The 20409-nt window shown below is 39.9% G+C and overlaps 2 protein-coding genes and 1 pseudogene across 3 annotated transcripts in view; 1 reads left to right on the top strand and 2 right to left on the bottom strand.

The window, feature by feature from the left end:
* MED12L (mediator complex subunit 12L) overlaps positions 1 to 20409 on the bottom strand; it is a 326362-nt gene that overhangs the window by 133899 nt on the left and 172054 nt on the right.
* LOC118917988 (nucleoplasmin-2-like) lies at positions 1813 to 2647 on the bottom strand (annotated as a pseudogene).
* Positions 16166 to 20409, top strand: part of P2RY14 (purinergic receptor P2Y14) — a 52640-nt gene continuing 48396 nt past the window's right edge. For both annotated transcript variants that reach the window (XM_036896354.2, XM_057499196.1), the window contains exon 1: positions 16166 to 16939. The gene's annotated coding sequence lies outside the window, so the exon portion shown is untranslated. The remainder of the gene's footprint in view (positions 16940 to 20409) is intronic.

Raw genomic sequence — 20409 nt, 5'->3', positions numbered from 1 at the left:
GCCACTTCTGAGAGAACAGGAAGCACAGAGAAGAGAGTTCTCACTAGGCTTGCAGTTTAAGATCTTGCTGTTTGCAGTACAGCTCATTTATTGCTGGCATAACAGAGCAAATATTAATTGCCAGCTTTCTGTCATTTCATCTATGAACATGTAAGACTTTTGGCCATCATCCCCTTCGCTGTGTTCATCAGTATCTTATGCACATTAGAAAACCTTGTGTAGTCTGGAGGTAGGAGGGGGAAGGTTCATCTATATTTTTTAAGCAATGTATTTGAAAGGTATAGTTCAACTAACTGATTTTAAAGTAAAGTTCTATTGGAGAGAGAAAAATGTGATTAAATATTAAGACAAGTGGATCTTGGATAAAACTCTCTGAACTTATGTTTGTCACTATTATACCCCTATGCTGGATTTAAATCCTCATGTGTTAGGGGTAGAGAAGAGAATATAGGGCTTGATTATAACCAAGTATACATAGTTTATCAAAAAAAACATTTAATGGTCTTTATTTTAGAAAAACAACTAGTAAATTAGTCTTCCCTTTAAGCTCTATCTTACCTTTAACAGGGATGTCATTAGTTTAAAATTTTCACCTTAAGTTGAAAGATAGTATTCAATAAAGCAAGTCAAAAAAGGGTATTTTAAATATTAGAATATTTTCTCCTTCTTTGAGATAAACCCTTGAGCTTTTATTCTTTTTCAAAGCCTTCAGCCACTTGGGCCTGCCTAACTGCCTGATATGTTCCTAACACTGTACAAGTTGCTGGGGAAGCAGTAAAAGAGTGAAGGTATGTTTGCTGATGAAAACAGGGCATTATGGTTAACAAAGCACACACACATATAAAACATTACACTACTGTCTTCAGACTCTTGTAAACTATATGCAAAATTCTAAAAAGCTGAAGTGGACCAAAATAAGGGCACAAGAATACTGTAGCCCAACAATGACTACCATTGTAAGGTCCAAGAACAGAATCTGAGTGCCTGGTAGGTGGGTCAGGTTTGGCAGAGGTGTTGGTAGCAAAGGGGTTAAAAGAATTACCTGAGGACCTGTATCCATCTCTCCATCAAGATTACAATTCCATAAATTCTAATATATGAATTAATACACACATCAGTGTCATTTATATAGCCACCTCCAACTCTGTGCCACTAGCTAGGTTAAGGGAGCCATTTTTTCAGACCAGCTAATGAGGAAAGGCAGTTTGAAAGGCTAATTTCTTTCTACACCCTCCCCATAATGCCCAAGAGGAGTTACAGCTACTCAATATAAAAAGAAGGGAACAGTACTGTGGCTGGGAAAATGCTCTCAATATGATGTACCCAGTCCTCTCCATCTCTCATTTCCACTACATCAGAGCTCCCAGTCAAAAATCTCAAAGGTGGTACTGCTCACTTCACTCTGCCTGAGTGTGCTGTTAAAGGCATGGTCACCTAAGAAACCGAAAACTACAAGCCTACCATAGCTAACAGCATCAAATGGCTCCCGTTTAGTGCTCTGGAATTAACCAAACACGTTATTCATATCCCAGACCTCATTTAATCCTCTAATTCTGGCCTAAATTCGAAGAGATTTTTAAAATATTTTCAGTCCCATTTTTAAATTGGACTGCTGCATAGTTAGCAGGCATATTTAATGTGATGGTGGTTTTATTCCCTGAAATGGCATTATTAAATCAGTGGATATCTTAAAACAGTAACTTAGGAAAAGAAATAGCATTAGCCCCATTTTTTTAAAAACCATGTCACAAAAACATCAAAATCATAATGCTTATACTTTACACCAATGCCCACACTGTGGCAAAGCAAATTTTATTATGGCCCTGAGGTTGGGGCTCTTCCCTCCGGGTCCTGCTGAAACCCGAGAGTTGGGGTGACAAGCCCCTGTGTTGTCCCCAGCATCACCATCAATTCAGACTTGGGCTGGATGAAGGGGGCACCCCTGGTCTGCTGGTTTCCACAGGGAGAGCCCACTCTGCATGCTGGTCACCGCAGCCAGGCTATTCCTGGCTCCTCATTTCTTGGATTCCAGCTTTTTAGGCTTGCTTGTGGGTTTGGCCTTCCTCCTAAGGCTCTTGTCTTTAAGACTGGGTCTTGTGCCTCCTCTTCTTTTTCCAACCTTTTCTTCCTGGCAATGCTTGTCTGCTTCTGGGGCGCTGGCCTCCTGACTTTGACAGTGCTTGTCTCCTCCAGGGACACATCTACATCATCCTTATCGCCATCGTCGTCGTCATCCTCTTCCCCCTCCCCTTCCCAGGATAGATTCTGAAGGGCGGTGACATTCCTGGCCACTGAGGAACCCAGGTCCTGTGCCAGCTTGGAGCTGAAAAGTGACTGGGGGAGAAATCTCAAATCCCGTCACGACGACCACGGGCAGCACAGAGGCCTGGAGCGAGGCAATGGTGATGGGCTTGCTCTTCTTGTCTTCCTGGTTTGCTGGGGGCAGGATCTCCCCATTCATTTCCTCTTTGGCTTTCTCTCCTAAGCAAATCGTACTAAGCATCAGCTTACAGCCCTGCTCCCCTTCCTGTGGCCTGAAGATGAACATTCACTTTTATAAAATAGTATAAAATTAATCAGAGGTTAATACAAAATTGTATTAATGCGGAAGAAAACAAGAATCCTATTTGATTGGAAACAATCTGAAACATAAAATTTTACATAATTTTTGGATTATATTCAGTATTTCAAGATTTTTAGGAGTAATAAATGATAAAGCTATTATTCTTTTTAGGCCAATGAGAAACATATTCAGAGAATTTTTTTTTAATTTTGTATCCTTCTTAAGACTTACATTCAAATACACTGACCTTGTAGAAAATCTTTTTGGTATGTGTATTACTAACTCTGTTAAATTCATTATTCCATCCATACCATTTTTTTCTCATTTCTAAACAATATAACAGTATTTTGTTTCTTAACTAAAGCTTCAGGGAATGGCAACTAGGAAAATCCATAAATTTATAATACATTGTTATGGCAAAATTTTGCGTGCATGAACACATGTATGTGATTAAGAAAGTAAAGCCTAAACATCAAGAATTTTAATGATCACCATGGAGAAGTGTGATATACTAGGAAAAAATTAATGTAAGAAAAATAAATTAAGAAAATAAGGAAAAAATAAAGCTTAATGATCACTTAAATTTTATACATGTAGATTTTCCCCCAGACTAAACACAAGACAGTTAATAAATGAATAAACACTTACTAGGAATACACCACGTAAGGGGAAAAAAAAAAGTGTCTTCAACATAATACGTGAAATAATATTTGGATATCCCTAAGTGAATTCTAAAAGTAAATATTTCTTAAGAGCAAACATCTTCAAACTTCAACATAATGCAACTATCTGTGGGATCAGCAATTTTTTTAGCATACCCCCTGCCCTCTACCACCATCTAATGGTAAAACTGGTGAAACAGCTGAAGAAAACTGGTGTCCTATTTATAGCAAGTGACTACACAGTAACACGGCCTAGCTCTTCCCTCCAGTCTTCCTTCAGTCATCTTTAATGCTAACACACACACACACACACACACACACACACACTTTCTCTTCCCTCTCTCTCTCTCTCTCTGCCAGAAAAATGTAAGATGGAAATGGCTGAAAATAATAATTATGATCTGAAAGAAGTTAGAAATATAAATAGAACAAAAACTAAAAAGGCCACAATATACATGCATTTCACAGGAAAAACTAATTTAGCTATGGTTTCAAAAGTGCATAAAAATCATGATTGAGTTGATGAGGGAGGAAAAGACTTGATGTTAACATTCTTATCAAGAAACTCATAGGCATTCAAGAGGCAAATTTTGTTTTGAATATTACTAAATTTTTCTTATAAACAACAATGATGAAATAAGAAATCATCTAAGTTGATAAGAACTGTATAAGGTAGCTATTAGACCACATAATCTATTTTCTCGTCATTTGGAAACTCAAGGTATAGAACTAAACTGGAAATTCCTTTATTTCAAACAGCTTCATAGAAGGTGAACATTATTAATCAAAGTGGCCAATTTCTCTCAGAATAATGCCAGAAAAATACCCAGTGGCTGCAGTCTGGGCAGTCTCCAAAGAAACTCTCAGAAATGAACTTCACATCTAACTAGATACAGCTTAGCTTATGAACAGGTTTCTAGAACACCAACTAGATTTCCAAAAGCTTCCAAGTCCATGTCTATATTTGTTACAAACAAGATTTTCCAACAATTCTGGACACATTAGCCTCTGTACATTATGCAAACATGTAACATGTACAATGAGAGCTAATGGATTTAGTACCATGAATGTGATTCAGCCCTTTAACTTGTGATAGTTTTTAGTTTTATAAAATCCCAGTCAGTGCTTAAGATTGCAACCACAAGTCTAAACCAAAATATTTTTAATAATATTGAAGTCATCTGTCAATTACCAACAATATCTCTATATATTTTTCAAAAAGCCTGAGCCATATCATACGTGTCTTTAAATTTTTGTATGTCACTTTATGCACCAAGAGAATCATGACCATTAAACAGAATGGAAGGATAAAAAAATACATTAGGAAATGAATGCCAGGCCGAACGCTTACAGTGTATAAATTTGCAATCATCTATATCAATGCTTCTAAGCTCCATCAAACCCAATGAAATTTTTGAGATATACTTCAATATATTTTTAGTACACATATAAAAGCCATAGATGATACGACCTATCTACCTACACATACAAACATAAACACACACACACACACAGAACTCACTTTGCATGGTTGTGTGGAACTGTAACTGTGCAAGACTGAAACTGTGCAAAGCAATCTTAAGCAGTAGGAAAAATTACGATTGTCCAATAACCTTAAAAAAAGTTTGTCAAAATATTAAAAACTTTCGTATAGGCAAATGAAAAAAAGTAAATTTCAAATACTGGAAATTTTGAAAATTAAAGTGATTTTCTTGTAAAATAGAAAAATATACAAATAGTTTGAACAGTGCTTTCTCAGTATATAATCTACAGTATGGAGTGAACATCTTTTCTATGCCTTGTAGAACTGTCACACTCCTAAGTTTGAATTCACTTCCAACATTTTATCCTTTGTGCTTTTAATATCATGAAACACAGTATCCCCCACTTTCCAAAGCTCACTTTACACCATTTTACTTTTGCAGAAGACCTACATGAGTACCTGTTTTTGCTAACAGAAGGAAATCTGAAGAAGGTTTTTCCTTTTACAAAAAAAATGGTGAAAAGTAAAATGGCATTCAGTGTTTGTTTTGTTTCCCATAAGAGAGGCAGCACACACCCAAGCAGGAGAGGCCCCACCAAGTCCTTCCCCAGACCACACTCAGCATCTCAGCCTCAAGCCACCAGAGCTCTGCATGGTGTATGTGAGCATCTGTGCTTTATCTTGAGTTGTTCTGTGCACCCAGTAGCAAGATGTGTCCTAAGATATCAGAAAAGCCTAAGAGAGGTTACTTTTTGGGTCTGGTATCTGGGAATGCTCACAAATTTTTTCATATAAAGTAATGGTAAAATGCTTCTTCGCTTTACACCATTTTGGCTTAGGAAAAGTTTCATATAACGTTCTACTTCCGGTCAGTGGGGGAAACCTTATCTCTGAGAGTTCCTTGAATGTGAATTTCTTGCCATTATCACTTATTCGAGCAGCATTCTCAGTCAGTAAGTCTGCCTTCGCTAAGGTCCCCTGGCTGCGGACCAGAAGGCTCAACATTCCATCAGCTATTTCTTCTATAACTGTATCTACATTCGGTTTGAATTTCACTTCCAGTGTTACTGCTTCTTCACTTCTCTGTTGTACTTTCATTTTGGTCTGTCAAGTCTTCCTTCCAATTATACATTTCTGTAGAATATCGTGAGGTTTATCCCTGGCAAGCAAGGACGCAATGTGGTGACACCCTGTGCAGTTATGCTGCATGTGCAGGAGCTGAGTCACAGATGTGCTCCCACACCAGTCACCGACTGGCTTTGAAAGAGGTGATGCAGCTGTTCACTGATTGTGATGCACACATATTATTTACACAGTCAGTTGTGAACTGGAGAGAGTTAGCAGCCAAGGTTGTGCAATTATTCACAGCTAATATACTGGCAACTGAAATTTGAACCATGTTGCTGGGAAACTAAGATTATTTAACTAAATCACAGTAAGTCAAATACATGTATGTCAGAACTGTAAAATCAATGACTGCCTGCCTATATGTACATAGCCATAATCATAACATAAAAGAAAAACAGAAAGAGAGATTCTCATTAAATGATATGTAATTTAGTATCAAATACTTAGGTGCAACTATATGAGAAAACATTCCTTCATTCAACATGTAGTTGGACTATATCTATATACATGGACTCAAAAGCTACAGATGTTACTTGTGATCCAAATTCCACTTATGTCATCACCATTGGTGATGTAGCTTTCTAAAATGGTACATAATTCTTGAGACAACTCCAAATAAAATTGAGTATTTAGACAGTAGCTACATTCCTGGGAAAGTTTGGCTGGTATGCAATTAAACCAGGCAAAAATGTTTTATAAGTAAAATAGACTTAAGTTCTGAGCTCATATATTTATAAGCAGGTTTTTCACCCATGGAAAGTTTAAGAAGCATGGGACAATACTTCACTATGCAAAACTGCCTCATATTTTGCAAGACATCTAGTGTCCATGGCCCCATGCAGCCGAAATGGGCACAAGCAACCCTCCAAGGCTGACAAACAGCCCTCGGGGCAGTACTGCTTCTGTTGAGAACCCTCATCCAGGTTCCTGAACCTCCTGTGAACAGAGAAAAGAATATGCCTAAGGTTTTAAGTATATAAAAACCCAAGCCTCCAGATACCAGTAAGGCCTAAATAAATTTGGCAAGGGATACAGTTTTAACCATAAATTAATAAATAATGAGGCAAATTGTTTTTTCTTCCCATCTCTCCATAATCATAAAAACAGTAAAAAGAGTAAGTGATTCTATAAAGTCCATATACAAGCTTCATTAGATGCCTGCTTTGAAGTTTACTATGTTCTCTGCACATGCTACATGAAAGACAGCTATATACACCCTATAGATGCCCTTAAAATAACATATAAAGATAATAATGATTAAATCTTATATAGTGCTTACCAGTCTCTCTCCTAAGCACTTTACATACATAAACCTTTTTAATCCTCACAAAAATGCTATGAAGGAGGTATCCTATTACTATCCCCATTTTACAGATGACAAAACTGAGACTCACTCACCAAGGGGGAACAGGGCTGGCCGGTGAAGTAACGGTGGCCGGTTAGGAAGCCAGGGAGTCCATGCTATCACCTAGACTGCATCCCTTTCTTTCTCAACCTCATCCAAGGAGACTCCTTACCCTTGAACTTGATTAACTGTACCACCACCCACCCAGGTACCTGAACTGGAAATCCAAGTCACCCTACGCACTCCTCTTTCCTTCACTCCCATTAACAACCCTGCACCCAATCCTGCCGATCAGCCCTCAGACATGCTGCACAAGCTAGGTCTCTGCCCTGCCTGGCCCTGTACCCAGCTTAGTGCAGGCCCAGGGGGAGGCTGTGGGCCTCACAGGCCTAAGCAAGGACATGGGAGGAAGATACACCTGGACCCTCTCACTCTGTGCCAAACTGAGAGAAGACAGTAAGCCAGCCGTTGCGATTTTAAACTGATGGCACCACTGCCCAAGGTCTCGAGTTTTCTGCTCCTTCCCAGTCCCTTCCATACACTTCTTTCTAGTACTTTCAACACTGACTGGTTATTTTCTAATGAAATAAAAACAGCTAATGTTTGCTGGGCCCTTGCTGTACTCCAGGCACTGTTCCCAGCTCCCAACTTGCATCCACCCATTTCATCCCGGAGAGGAAGCACAAGCGTTGCCTAGCCCCACATTAGGAGGAAGAGGTTTAGGAATGTTCCCAAGGCCACACAGTTCAGAGAGGCTGTTTCTAGGATCCAGACTCAGGGAATGAGGCTCCAGAAGCTTGGGTTTTAACCACGGTTCAATATGGAAATGAAATGCACCCCTTAAGGTATTAGTGATACTACAGAAAGCCTTGCTAATCATTTATGTCGCCAAATGCTATTAACACAAACTACATCAACCCTGCAAATAAGGCAGGGCTTGAAGTTGAGAAGTGCTCCCCACCAAGGCGACAATAATTTCTTTAATAAACATGAAGGAATCTACTCACTATGAAGACTGTGTCAGGGTAAGCCAATCAACCACCCGGCTTATTTGATCATTTGATCATTTTATTCCCTTCTAATTATGATGAGCACCTAATTCATTGTCAAAACCTGGATACTTCTGAGAATGGAAATGCCACTTACTGAGCTGGCACAACAGGTATAAACTGGGACAGTGTGGCAAAACAGGACTTATGGCCCACATGCTCATAACAGATATGAAAAGCTGGACTGAGTTCACCAGGTTAAACAAGCAGCTTAGGACAAGGAAAAAGAATTTAAGGAATCCAGCCAGCTCACCCTGAGAAGTCCCACTGTGACGACTCTTCCATCCGGCTTGCTAACATTGTGAACCCCTGGATGCTGGATTAGCAGCTATTCCACAAAAATCCTTAATGGATGCTTCCTGGGAGTGTGTTAAACCATTTCTGGGTTAGTGCTTATTGCTAGCGGTTTTGTTTAATGCCACAGGAAAGAACCCAGCTCAAACAAATTGAATTATTTTGTTTTTACCCCTTGATGGCATGCATTACCTAAATTCTAATTTTAATTCTTTCTCTCTTTCCACAGCAAAACCATCAAAAATCTTTCCTAACACAAATAAGCACAAAATTGATGACAGGTCTGATTTCAACAGATTGTAGAGATGGAGGCTGCATTTGTCCTTCTAAGGCCCAGGCCTCCACGGAGACAACAAACAGGCTGGTCAGGAGTCAGAGCCACAACAGGGCACTGATGTGGCTACATCCAAAGCACGTTTAACTTTGTACCACCCACAGGGAGCCTGCGCAGCTCCGGAGACTGATGAAGCTCCACTTGGTGCCAATAGAAGATGCCTCTGAATTAGCCTACCTGTCAGGACCGAGTCACACAAGCCCAAGCATATGTCTTCATTCAATCTACCTTACGACGCCTGAGAATCAGATGAGAACCACAAGCACAGCCCCTTTCAATGGCCCATTCAAGGGCTAAACACAGAAACATGGCCTGATTCACTCTTCTGATTATGCCAACTGGTCCCTGCAAAACAACCTAAGAATCTCTGCTGTGCTCAAGTTACCAACCAGAGACATGCAGCTTTCTACAGCACTAGCTGCCTTAAACTATGAAGGATTTCTCAGTCAGGCCATCAAGGAAATTAAACTGCCAAAGATAAGCATATCCGGAAGTACAAACAAGTCTGTTTAGCTAATTTCAGTTTGCCAAACTAAGAAGAAGATGGATTCCACATAATTTCAGGTGTGGCTCACTCTTTAGGTGGGGGAAAAATAAAGAGAGCGAGCGAGAACTGCATGTTATGACCCACATCCCTTCCTCGGCCCCTCAGGTTAACCTCAGCCAATGCTTCTTCCACAGACCACTGCAGCAGGAACAAGTGGCATCTGTTTATCACAATAACTCTGGGAAAGTTTCTGTCATAAAAATGAAGTCATTCTCCACATTCTCCGTCTCATTCCAGCTCCAGCCACTCTCAGTGACTTCTCAAGGCTTGTTTTCCTAACTTGTTCTAACAGGTCTCTAAAGAGTTGAGCAGTTAGAGCTCTAGGTAAAATACCATCTTGTAGAGCCATGTATTTGTTATCCTCTAAATTACCTGTCCTAGAATGCATCATGACCTAAGTCAGGAGGTCAGCAATCTGCAAAAGGAGCTCAAAAGTGTGCAGGTACAAGGGATTTAATGCCCCTGGAATAATATTTTAAAACATTCATGGTCCTTGTTTATAGATTAATTCCATCATCTCACTTACCTTTTCCTACAGCATACATATGGGGGATATTCTTTGCTTCCCCATGTTTTAGTAACATACATTTGCTCAAACACTTCTGAGTGCCTCCTATGATGGTGGGCGCTAGCGATCCCCAAACAAGCCAATTAGGACAGCCAGCACCCACTCCAGCTGGGCATGCTGTAAAAATACAGGCCTCAGGGCTGCATAGTAAGTAACACCACCAAGGTATCAGGGACACTTCCAGGGACGGTGACAGTCAAGGGTCTTGAGAGCAGGTAAAAGAATGAAGATCATCAGACATGATAATGTTGTAGAGACCCAGAGGCATGAAAGATAAGACCCTCCCCTGCTTCCTCATTATCTTTCAAAAAACCACACAGAGAACAAGAAATACGCTCACTCAAGCTTTTTTTTCCCCTAACAATTGAAGTTCTCAATTTTAATTCTTTGCTATTATCAACTGAAATGCATTCCTTCTGATTCTTAAGGTTAAACACAATCTAATATTAACGCCACAGACATCTGTTTGAGCACTTCAGCTAAATGGGACAAAGTATTCAACCCAGTGACTCAACCTTAGCGTCCACACCAGAGTGAGGTTGTCTACAAATATGTAAACATGTGTGTATCAATTCATTTTATAAACTGTTACTTCTGCCACTTTACCAGAAGGTGGATATATTGTACCACCTACCTGTTTCTCCATTATGATCATCCGATAAAGATATGGGTACAACTGCCAATGAATTCCTGGGACTGCCACTCATTTCAAGAGGTTAAATACATACAAAAAAAACTTTGTTTTACAAGCTAATTTCTAATGACATAATTTCTGCCACCCTCCTCCAAACTCTGGATCAATGCACTGAGTTTTGCAGGATTTAATGCTTTACATTGAGGAACACAGGAAGACATGTCTGCACGCATTTTCCTGCCAGATTACACTTTTTTTTTTTACACTTTTTAAAGTACATCATTCAATTACTTTAAAACTACAAAACTCAAAACTTCATAGCATATGGAATTATGAACTCCTCTGCATGACAATGGAATCCCCCACATTATGCCCCATGCTACCTCTGCTGACTTTCCCTCCACGGTGCTCATACCAATCGTTCAATTCCAGATGGACTTTCACCCCCACTCTATAAATAAAAAAGCCATCTAGTAAGAACCATTTCTGATACCAGCTCCTTCATAGATCCTTTTAGGGGGTCCCAAATGCTCTTCCTTTAAATATTTCTGTATTGGGCCTTGTACTAAAATCCTCTGTATTCTCGCCACAACATATTTCTCAATGTCCAGTGGAATCCTGCCTGCAGCACACGCGCTCACACACACAAATTACAAATAACTTACCAACAAACTTTTTTTTTAATTTTTAAAAAATGATGTGACCTAGGAAATAATTCCTGTGGCTAAAATAAACTCATTGAATATGTTCATATCTACCTAAAGGTCCATCAGTAGGGATTGAGGAAATAAATTATGGAATACTACAGAGCCATCAAAAAGAATAAGGATTTCTAGACAAGGCTAACATGAATAAGTATCCAAGAGACCAAGTTGGGAAAATGCAAAGTACACTAATGTGTCTTACTATCCAACAGAGCAAATGGGGAAAATCTCGGATAAGGCAACAACAATAAAATTGTTTTTGTACTTAAGAAAAACAGTTTGGATAAGGAACAAAATAGGACATTTATAGAACCAAGAAGTAAGAAAGCCAGCTTTTACAGGCAGTTGATGACAGGCTGGATGGAAACTGACTGGAAACAATAACAGACATATTTGGGGATTACGTGTGTTAAACTCACTCTATTTGTAGTATGAATACACAAGGGATGTTTATATATAACCAGTCTTATTACCGACAAGGCAGAATCCAGCCTGGAGAATACAACCTGAATTCATAAAGTAAATATGTGTGCCTGTGAGTTATATGGGGTCTCAGACATGTGCTGAGGGTGCACGGGGGTGGCGGTCATATGGGCAGTATGTGGAGGGTTCTGAGAAAAAGACTGATTGAGATGAAATCCCATAGTAATTTAATCTGTAACCATAGGTTTCCACAAAAGGAAATGGGAAGGGGTTAAAGGTATAGAATTATTTAACATAAACCAAAACATCATAGGTAAAAACAAAACACTGATTAGTTTTTCTTCTTTTTTTGATAATAAGAGTCCTGAAATCAGGGAACATGCCCTCTAAATATTTTATTATTATTATTACTATTATTAGTAATATGATCATTATTTTGCTTTGAGACTGGTGTCAGTGTTGAATAAGGCCATTATTTGTGTTGCTAAACATCATAACAAAATACGTAATTTGAAAAATATATGAAGATATGACCAATGACATCTGTTAGGATAAAACAGTTTTGCAAACATTAATAAGAGACTTATTTCTAATTATAATACAGAAAAATGTGTACAAGCTAATCTTCCCATTTAAATACATCATAAAATGCCCAGCATACACCTCAGGGAAATACAAAGTGGTGACAGAGCCAATTTTGAATCATGCATTGAAATATGCTGAGTCATTCTCAAATATACCCATGTTTCCATAAGCCCTGCACTTTGGAACAGCAAGATCCAGTTTTCAAACCTTGGGTGACAGGGTGAAGTGCATAACTAAAGAAGACTCCACTCCCACTCCTGAGACTGTCCTGCTAAAAAGAAGGAGTAATAGTAGACATAAGTAAATATAAGTCTAAAACAGATTTATATCATTCACTGATGTCTAGTGGGAAAAAGTGCTGAAAATACAGAAATGTAAAACTAAAGGCTCCAGGAGAAGTCAGATGTCATTAAATAAGCCCCATCTGATACTCCTCCTTCCTCCTTGGTTTTCATCTGGTCTTCGGCTGCTCTAGCCTTTCTCTTTAGTTCTATAAATCTCTCATATAGTACTCTGATCATCAAAATGTCTGCTCTTAGAGTTCCTGACTGCATGGGTGTCCAAAGTTAGGATGGTAACTGATAAGAGGCCCATGCAATTGGCAGGAGATGAACAAACAAAACAGGCTGGGAGGTAGGGCATCTGCCCAGAACGTAAAAGTTCCTTCAAGTGTTGTAAGATCAGAGGCTACAAAACAGGAAGGCAAGGGACCTTACACCTGGCCACATTTCTGAATTACCCAGACACTTTTTAAAATATAGATTCCTAAGCCAAAACCACAAGGATTCTGATTCAGTTCATTTGAAGTATGTGCATTTTAAAGTTCCCCAGGTGATGCAGATGGCCAGTCAGGTATTTAAACAATGACCTTAAAAGAGTAGGAGGGAACTGCTTCAGAGTCCCCAGATAAGCAGAGGGCCAAAAGGACCATTCAACAGGACCAGGGGGAGGAGAGGGCAGCTTCCAGGTGTTTCCTTTAAAAGTCTCCCGAACATGGAAAGAGAAATCCCAAGAAATTGCCCTTAATCCTCTTTAAGGTCCTAGGGCCAAAACTCTACTTAGGCAGATCATTTATCTTGAGACATGAAATCTTAAGAACACAGGGTGAACAGATGACTCACCAAACTCTTCTTGGATACTTACATGTTCATCTCCCTCTATTCCAAGGCAAGTGCAGCCCTAACCACTGACTTGACCCCTTGTCCTGGCATCCATGATCATCATCGCCTCACCGTACCATCCGCCCGCCATCACTCTCTACATTTCTCATCTCAGACTACAATTCGGTGTGTGCATACAATCAGCAATTCTTGATGAGAAAATGCACTCTTCCAATGCTCCCAACAAGCACTGCCCTAGTATGCCCAACTCTCAGATGCTTGATGAATTAACACATCAGTACTCATGGTACATCAGTTCTAGAAAACAGCTGCTATAGTGTAGCACAGAGAAGACAAGTAGTGGCTCTGTGGCATCTTACTATACTGCCGGGCAGTGACTGCAGTAGGGTATGGGAAGGACTTGATAATATGGGTGATGAAGTAACCACAATGTTTTTCATGTGAAACCTTCATAAGAGTGTATATCAATATAACCTTCATAAAAATAAAATAAAATAAAATAAAGCTGCTATGACTATTCAAAAAAGAAAAAAGAAATAGCTGCAAGACTGGGGAAGGAATCTTAAACTCTGAAACTAAAGATCAGCTCTGAAGTGTAGCCCTGCCACCTCTTAGCCTGGGTAACTTAAATTTTTTGAGACTCTTATTTTCTCATCTATAAAAATAGGAATAGTTACCCCCTCAAATGTTTCCTATGTGAACTGGCTATAAAAGGATCTAATAGAAATCTAATAGAAATAGCCCCTCAATAGAATGTGGAAGTGTTGTTCTCTCCTGGTAGATGAGTGCTCCTTTTGAGTCCCCAAGCTGCCTCTCCCTGCCATCCTTGCCCTGCTACCATCCGAACGAGAAAGCAGAGGCCATGAACTATCATCCCATAAGCCAAATACAGAGCACCATCAGGTTTTGTTTTGACCCACAAGACAGGAGGCCTATGTGAATTTGCAAAGTATTTGATTTAGATAACAGCACACAAAATCAAGAGAGACCAGAAATTGCCATCAAAAGCACAGGCTCCAGGAGCTGCTCTGCCAGGGCCCAAATCCCAGCTCTAGAAGCTGTGGAACCTAACTTAGCATCTCTGTGCCTCAGTTTCCTTATCTATTAAGAAAGTGGTGGGGGAAGAGACAGTATCGTAACTACCCAGCTCACGGAGTTATGAGAACTCAATGAGTTAAAACATATAAAATGTCTAGGATGGCACACACAAGCAGCACTAAGGTTCTGACACGCTGGCTTATCCACAGATGAGGCATCCCTGGACTCTGACAAGCTAGCTGAGTGGCAGCTCACTCCTTCACAATCCCTGATCCCCGAAGCTCTTTCACAGAGCCTTCCTCACTTATCTGGACTACCTACCATCAGGTGACCACCCGTAGGGCTATCCCTTTTCCTTGGCCTCTGCAACTCCTGGTACCGAGAAGAAAACAAGCAGCTCCACTGAACTTAAGTACAACCTCCTCCCCAGCCACGCTCAGTAAAAGGCATGCAGAGTGCCGCTTGGAGAGGTTGAGAAGCACAAGAGACACCAGGATGATTAGTGGCTGTTCATGTAACCATCAGAATAAACAGTGCCTCCAGTTATAAACCAGGAAACTCTTCAGAGTAGCAGCTAAGAGGCTGTTAATGCCAAACCATCCATTTAATCAGAAAAATGTTTACATCTGAAGGACTCAGCCATGTGCCCTGGCAATAGCCAGGCTCTGAAGGTTAGTCCTTATGTCTACTTGTCCTTATGGCGGCCAGATCTCCTTGTGGCTGAAGCTAAAAAGCTTCGGTATGCATGCTGGTGTTCTTAGCCCCTGACTCAAGTAGCAGAGCCCTGGAGAAGATTAAAAAATAGATTCCTCAGGCAGAGCCAAGTGGGAAGGTTCCCTAAACCAGCCATGTGTCCCTTCGGGCCTCTTCTGAGTCTACTAGGATCAATAGTGACTGAAGTTTGTATGCGAGACATAAGATAAGAAATGTGCTTCATGAGGGAAGGGACTTGGGTCTGATTTAGTCACTAACTCCATCTCCAGTATTTGGAACACTGCCTACGTGCAGTAGGTACAAACAAATTACCTAGAACAGTACCTGGCATATGATAAGCAGAGATATAAGAACCACCTGTTATTATAACTACAGATGTATGTTTTTAACAAACTGAACTTTACAATTAAACTGTGAGCCCATAATTCGGCAATGGAACAACCTAACTGAACATACCCAAAATGTATAAGTGAGCCCTATAGAGAGCTTTTCAGGGCGTAGTTTCCTTTCGTTCTTACTGGGTTCTGAGTTACATGCTTTGATGAGGCCTTTGTAGCCAAAATCTGAGTACTTCTAAATCTAATTGCACACATTATTCAGTGGGAAAGACACTGGGGCACTCTTCAGGAAATTACGGATCATATTACAGAACTTGAAAGGAACTAAAAATATGAAGAGGTCCTATGTCTCGCTTTCAAAACAGCAACATAAACAGCACAACCTCAGCAAGAGATTAACACTTGAGGAGTTTACTTGCAGTCCCACTTGTGGTTTGTCAGTAATGCTTAAACATGGAAAAATTAATGTGGAAAAATACAATAGCAGCACCTCTTATTTGACAGATGCACTCAGTGATGTCAAAACACTTCTGACTCAAATGCTAATTCCACATTTCCAGGTAGCCCCATTTACTATCCATTTGTGAACAGCTGTTGCACTACATGGCTGTTGGTAATTTCCTCTTAGGAGGGTGTTTCAGGAGAACTATGTCTCATCCACCTCAGTTACCCACCACAGTTCTCCACCACATCTACATGTTGCATTTGGCTGTAACTCCATGGGGGGAAAATATGTTCCCTGCCTGGGGCAAATTACCTTTGAAGCCAAAATCAGTCAAGGGGAGAAATAAAGTAGGAGAACCCATTTATTGCTTACCAGCAGTCATCGACTTCTGCTTGCCCACGTTTCTCACCACCCAGATGAAAAAGAAGGGGAGCCCACCCAACCTCTCCTGTCCGGATATGCCCTCAATCCCCCTGTAATCACCTATTGACAGGGAGATGCACTATGGCCAGGCAAGAGATTCTGGAAATACTGCAATTTTACCCACATTGACCATGGCAAAGTGTAAAAAGAAAACCTTAGGTTGTTGCCCGACTGCTCATTTGCCAGATGATGTGGTGATGAGGGAAAAAGCAGCAGAAAATTTTAAGATGGGGGGAAAAAACCAAGCTTTTTTTTTTTTTTTGATCACTGAAGGAAAGAAACTAGCATAGAGGCCAGCCTGACAGCCACAGAGATCCAAACACCTCTTCCTCGTTTCCCTTTTCCAGACTTGAGTAAGTTCTAACTAACCAGTTCAGCAGACTGACAGTTGACCCACTATCTCATGGTTTCTATCAAGTTCCTGATTTTCATGTGTTCAAAAGACGAGAAAGGACTCTGTGTTTACCAGTCCTAAATTGGAGCACACACCGAGATACATTCTGAAGTGCTGGTTGACACAGAGTTGAAAGGCTAGAGGCAGGTAAGGAAACAGCTTTTCCATGAAAGAATTTGCATGTGTGTAAATGGTTGCTTGCAATTGGAAAAAGATTTCTGAGCTGGGCAGCAACAATGCTGAGTAACACTGAACTATTTCCAATCCCCAAAGTTACTTTTTATTTGAGAAGGGTAATTGGTTGTTATGGTAATGTATTTCTCATGCTGATTTTGGACCCAAATCTGAAATCTAATCATTGATGATTATTTAGGATTTCTAATTGTGACTGTCAAAATATATCTGTGATGAAGAGATATCAAAGAAAATGCTTAGAAGGTATTCACCCAGGAACAAGCATATCAAAAGCTTTTAAATGTTTATCAAAGTTGCCTCTAAGAACTAAAAATTAATTATTACAATAGTACTTGTAAATCAGTGTGAATGTTTTTGTTGTAATTTCAGGTGTGCATAGATATATACACATTATTTTTATGTGAACTTATACAGGAAAAAGCTTTTATCTCTGTTATTGGTATAAGTTAACCCTACAAATACCTAATAAGATATTTCCCTTTAAAGAAAATTATAATCTGCAAAAACAGTTGTCCTGTGCATAGCAAAATTTTGAGTTCATATGCTGCTTATTACGGTCTGTGACTAATAAGCTAAATTATTTAAAATATGTTAAACATTATAAATTTAAAATTACACACAGGGGAATTAGCACAGCTCCACATCATCACAGCATATTCAACCAATCTCATGCAATCCATATAGTCTAGAAATATATATTTTTAAGCAAGAACAACTAATCCTATGGAGAAAATGAATCAAAGATCACACTGGTTTAAAAAAGAGATATATGGTAGTTTGCATATTAATATTAAAACAATTACAAACTTGGAAACAATTTTAGTACTAAAAAACCTACATACCATTGAGAAGGTCTTAAAAATAAGAAAACACAATGTACTCACTAAAAATAACAAAATAATGTATTTATGATTTGTGAATATACAAGTAAATTTTATACTTCAATAAAACCTATAAATACACACACAGAAATAGGTACACACATAAAAACTTACACACTGGTAGTAAACACATGAACTACAAATATTCATGTCTGTTATAGCTCAGTAAGGAAGAAATAAAGAGACACCAAGATACTCAAAGTGGGAAGCCCCAGTAAGGGGAGGTGGGCAGGGTGTGGGGAAAGAGCTACCATTCACTGAGACATGACAGTGCCCATTTCCCACTTCAGGCAGCAAGTAGAAAGGATGTAATTCGCCTGGCCAAGGCTACCCAGATGATCCCTGTGAGCCTGAGCCTCCTGACTACATGGAAGGCACCTGACTCCACTCACAGCTGCCAGCTCCTGCAGACCACAGGGTTTGAACCAGCCCAGCCTGCTACACCCACTGCCTCCCCTTCCACCACCACACCAGTCAATCACCAGCCAGTGTGTCCATCAATCCTCCGCAACTACTGTCATCCTCATGTATCTGTAGGATAGTGTTTATAATTCCCTGACTGTAAGACTATTCAAATTAGTATTACACACACATACTAGGGGGAAAGTTATACTAAAAACATAAATTATAATTATCCCTGAGATCTTTAAACAGAACACAACCTGAGTGAGGCTTGGGAGGCAGGGGACAGGAGTGGAAGGTCACACAAAGTCAGGGAAATTGCAGGGGATAGGAGAGGTGGAGACCATTAAAGTAGCTAAAGGGCACAGTAGACGTGGAGGTACTAAGTGACCACCTCTAAGAGGCCAGTAGGCAGAGATCCGAGTCCCCATCCCTCATCTGTAAAACAGTGGTGACATTAATACAAAACTGCTATAGAATTAAATAATATATGTGAAGCTTTAACACAGTAATATATGAAGTTCAGTAAATGTGGGCTGACACTGTACACTATTATCATAAGGACTAATTTAATCAGGGCAGATGCATATGTGAATTGCATATCAGACCTTTAGAAAACGTAATTCAGACACTTCAATACCTTTGTACAGTAAAACAGGTAAGATATAAAACTATTGACAACAATGCTCCACAAATTTTACCATACATCAGAATCACCTGGAGGGCTTGTTGAAATACATATTCCTGGGCCCTACTCCCCAAAGTCTTCTGATTCAGTAAATTAGGGCTGAGGCTTAAGAATCTGCATTTCTAACGAATTCCCAGGTGATGCTCATGCTGATCTGGGGGTCCACACTTTGAGAACCACAGATCTACAGGTTCACATTCACATTTGCGTTATTAATAAAATTGTCTGCAAGTTTCCCATACAATCTAAGCCAGTTAATGAAAGGGCAGAATAACAAATAAATGCTTAAAAAGCAAAAGCACCATATTTTCCCCACAAAGTAAACATTACAGTACTCTTGATTATAAAAAACAAACAGTCAAGATATTGTCCATTAGATTTCAGATGCTTCTGAAATCAACTACTGAAGTCTACTGTTGCCCCAAACAATGTTCACACTATCAAATGTCTCTAGAGGGAATTTAGATGGGGAGGCTTCCCTAAGCTAGTAAATGTCTGGCTTAAGAAACCAGAGCCTTACTTGGTTTCTGCATTTTCTTGAAAGTTAAGTGGGTACCACTGAGCTGTCTCAGCCTGTCTCAGCCTCCCAGCGCACACAGTCTCTGGAACAGACCCATCCAGGGAGACACAGATTGAAGCCAACACTAGCTCATTCTGCCATCTTCCTCATAGGTATCTTACCTTGCAGAAGGCTGCCGTGCAGACGAAGACTAGACAATACAGAGAGTTTCCATCAACTAAAATTACAACATCAGCAGAAGAGGGCCAAACATATTTAGGTAGAGCAATGGTTCGCAAAGTGTGGTCCCCAAACAAGCTGCATCAACACCACCAATGAACTCATTAGACCTGTAGATTATTTACTCAAAACCTACTGAATGTGAAACTTGGCGAGGCCCAGCAACTTGTGTTTTAACAAGCCCTCTAGGTGATTCTGCAGCACATTCAATTTTGAATTCCACTGAGTAAGGGGACCCCTATGTCCTGGGAGAGCTCCAGATTTCACTAGCTTTCCAGGTATAAGTGTGAGTAATGCCACCTTTCTACCTCAGAAGTGTCCTGGTTTGGACAATAAATTATACAGCCATCTTTGCTGCTCAGACTGCGTGCTACAAAGGGGTTTCAATGGTTGGACTCTATTTACTACTTGAGATTTCAAATTAGCTTTAAGCCTGCTGCTCCATTCTGGTACTGAACCAAAAGCCTCCCTGAATGCTGAAAGATGCAATGACTCACAAATGTCCAGGGAGCATGGCTAGAGAAACCAATTTCAGTAGAGATACCCTATCTTACAAAAATGCCACCAACAAACTATATAAAATCTACTATAAACTCCCAGCTCCCTGAGTAGCACGTGGGATCAAGTGTCTTCCATTAGGTCTTTAAAATCCTTCCTACCAAGTATTCTGGCTCCAATACAGGGAATTTTATTTTCACAACTAGCACCCTAG

This window comes from Manis pentadactyla, chromosome 1, assembly GCF_030020395.1.
Source record: "Manis pentadactyla isolate mManPen7 chromosome 1, mManPen7.hap1, whole genome shotgun sequence".
In the NCBI taxonomy this organism is placed as follows: domain Eukaryota; kingdom Metazoa; phylum Chordata; class Mammalia; order Pholidota; family Manidae; genus Manis; species Manis pentadactyla.
The sequence above is the reverse complement of the archived record's forward strand: the minus strand, read 5'-3'. Positions and strand labels throughout refer to the sequence as shown.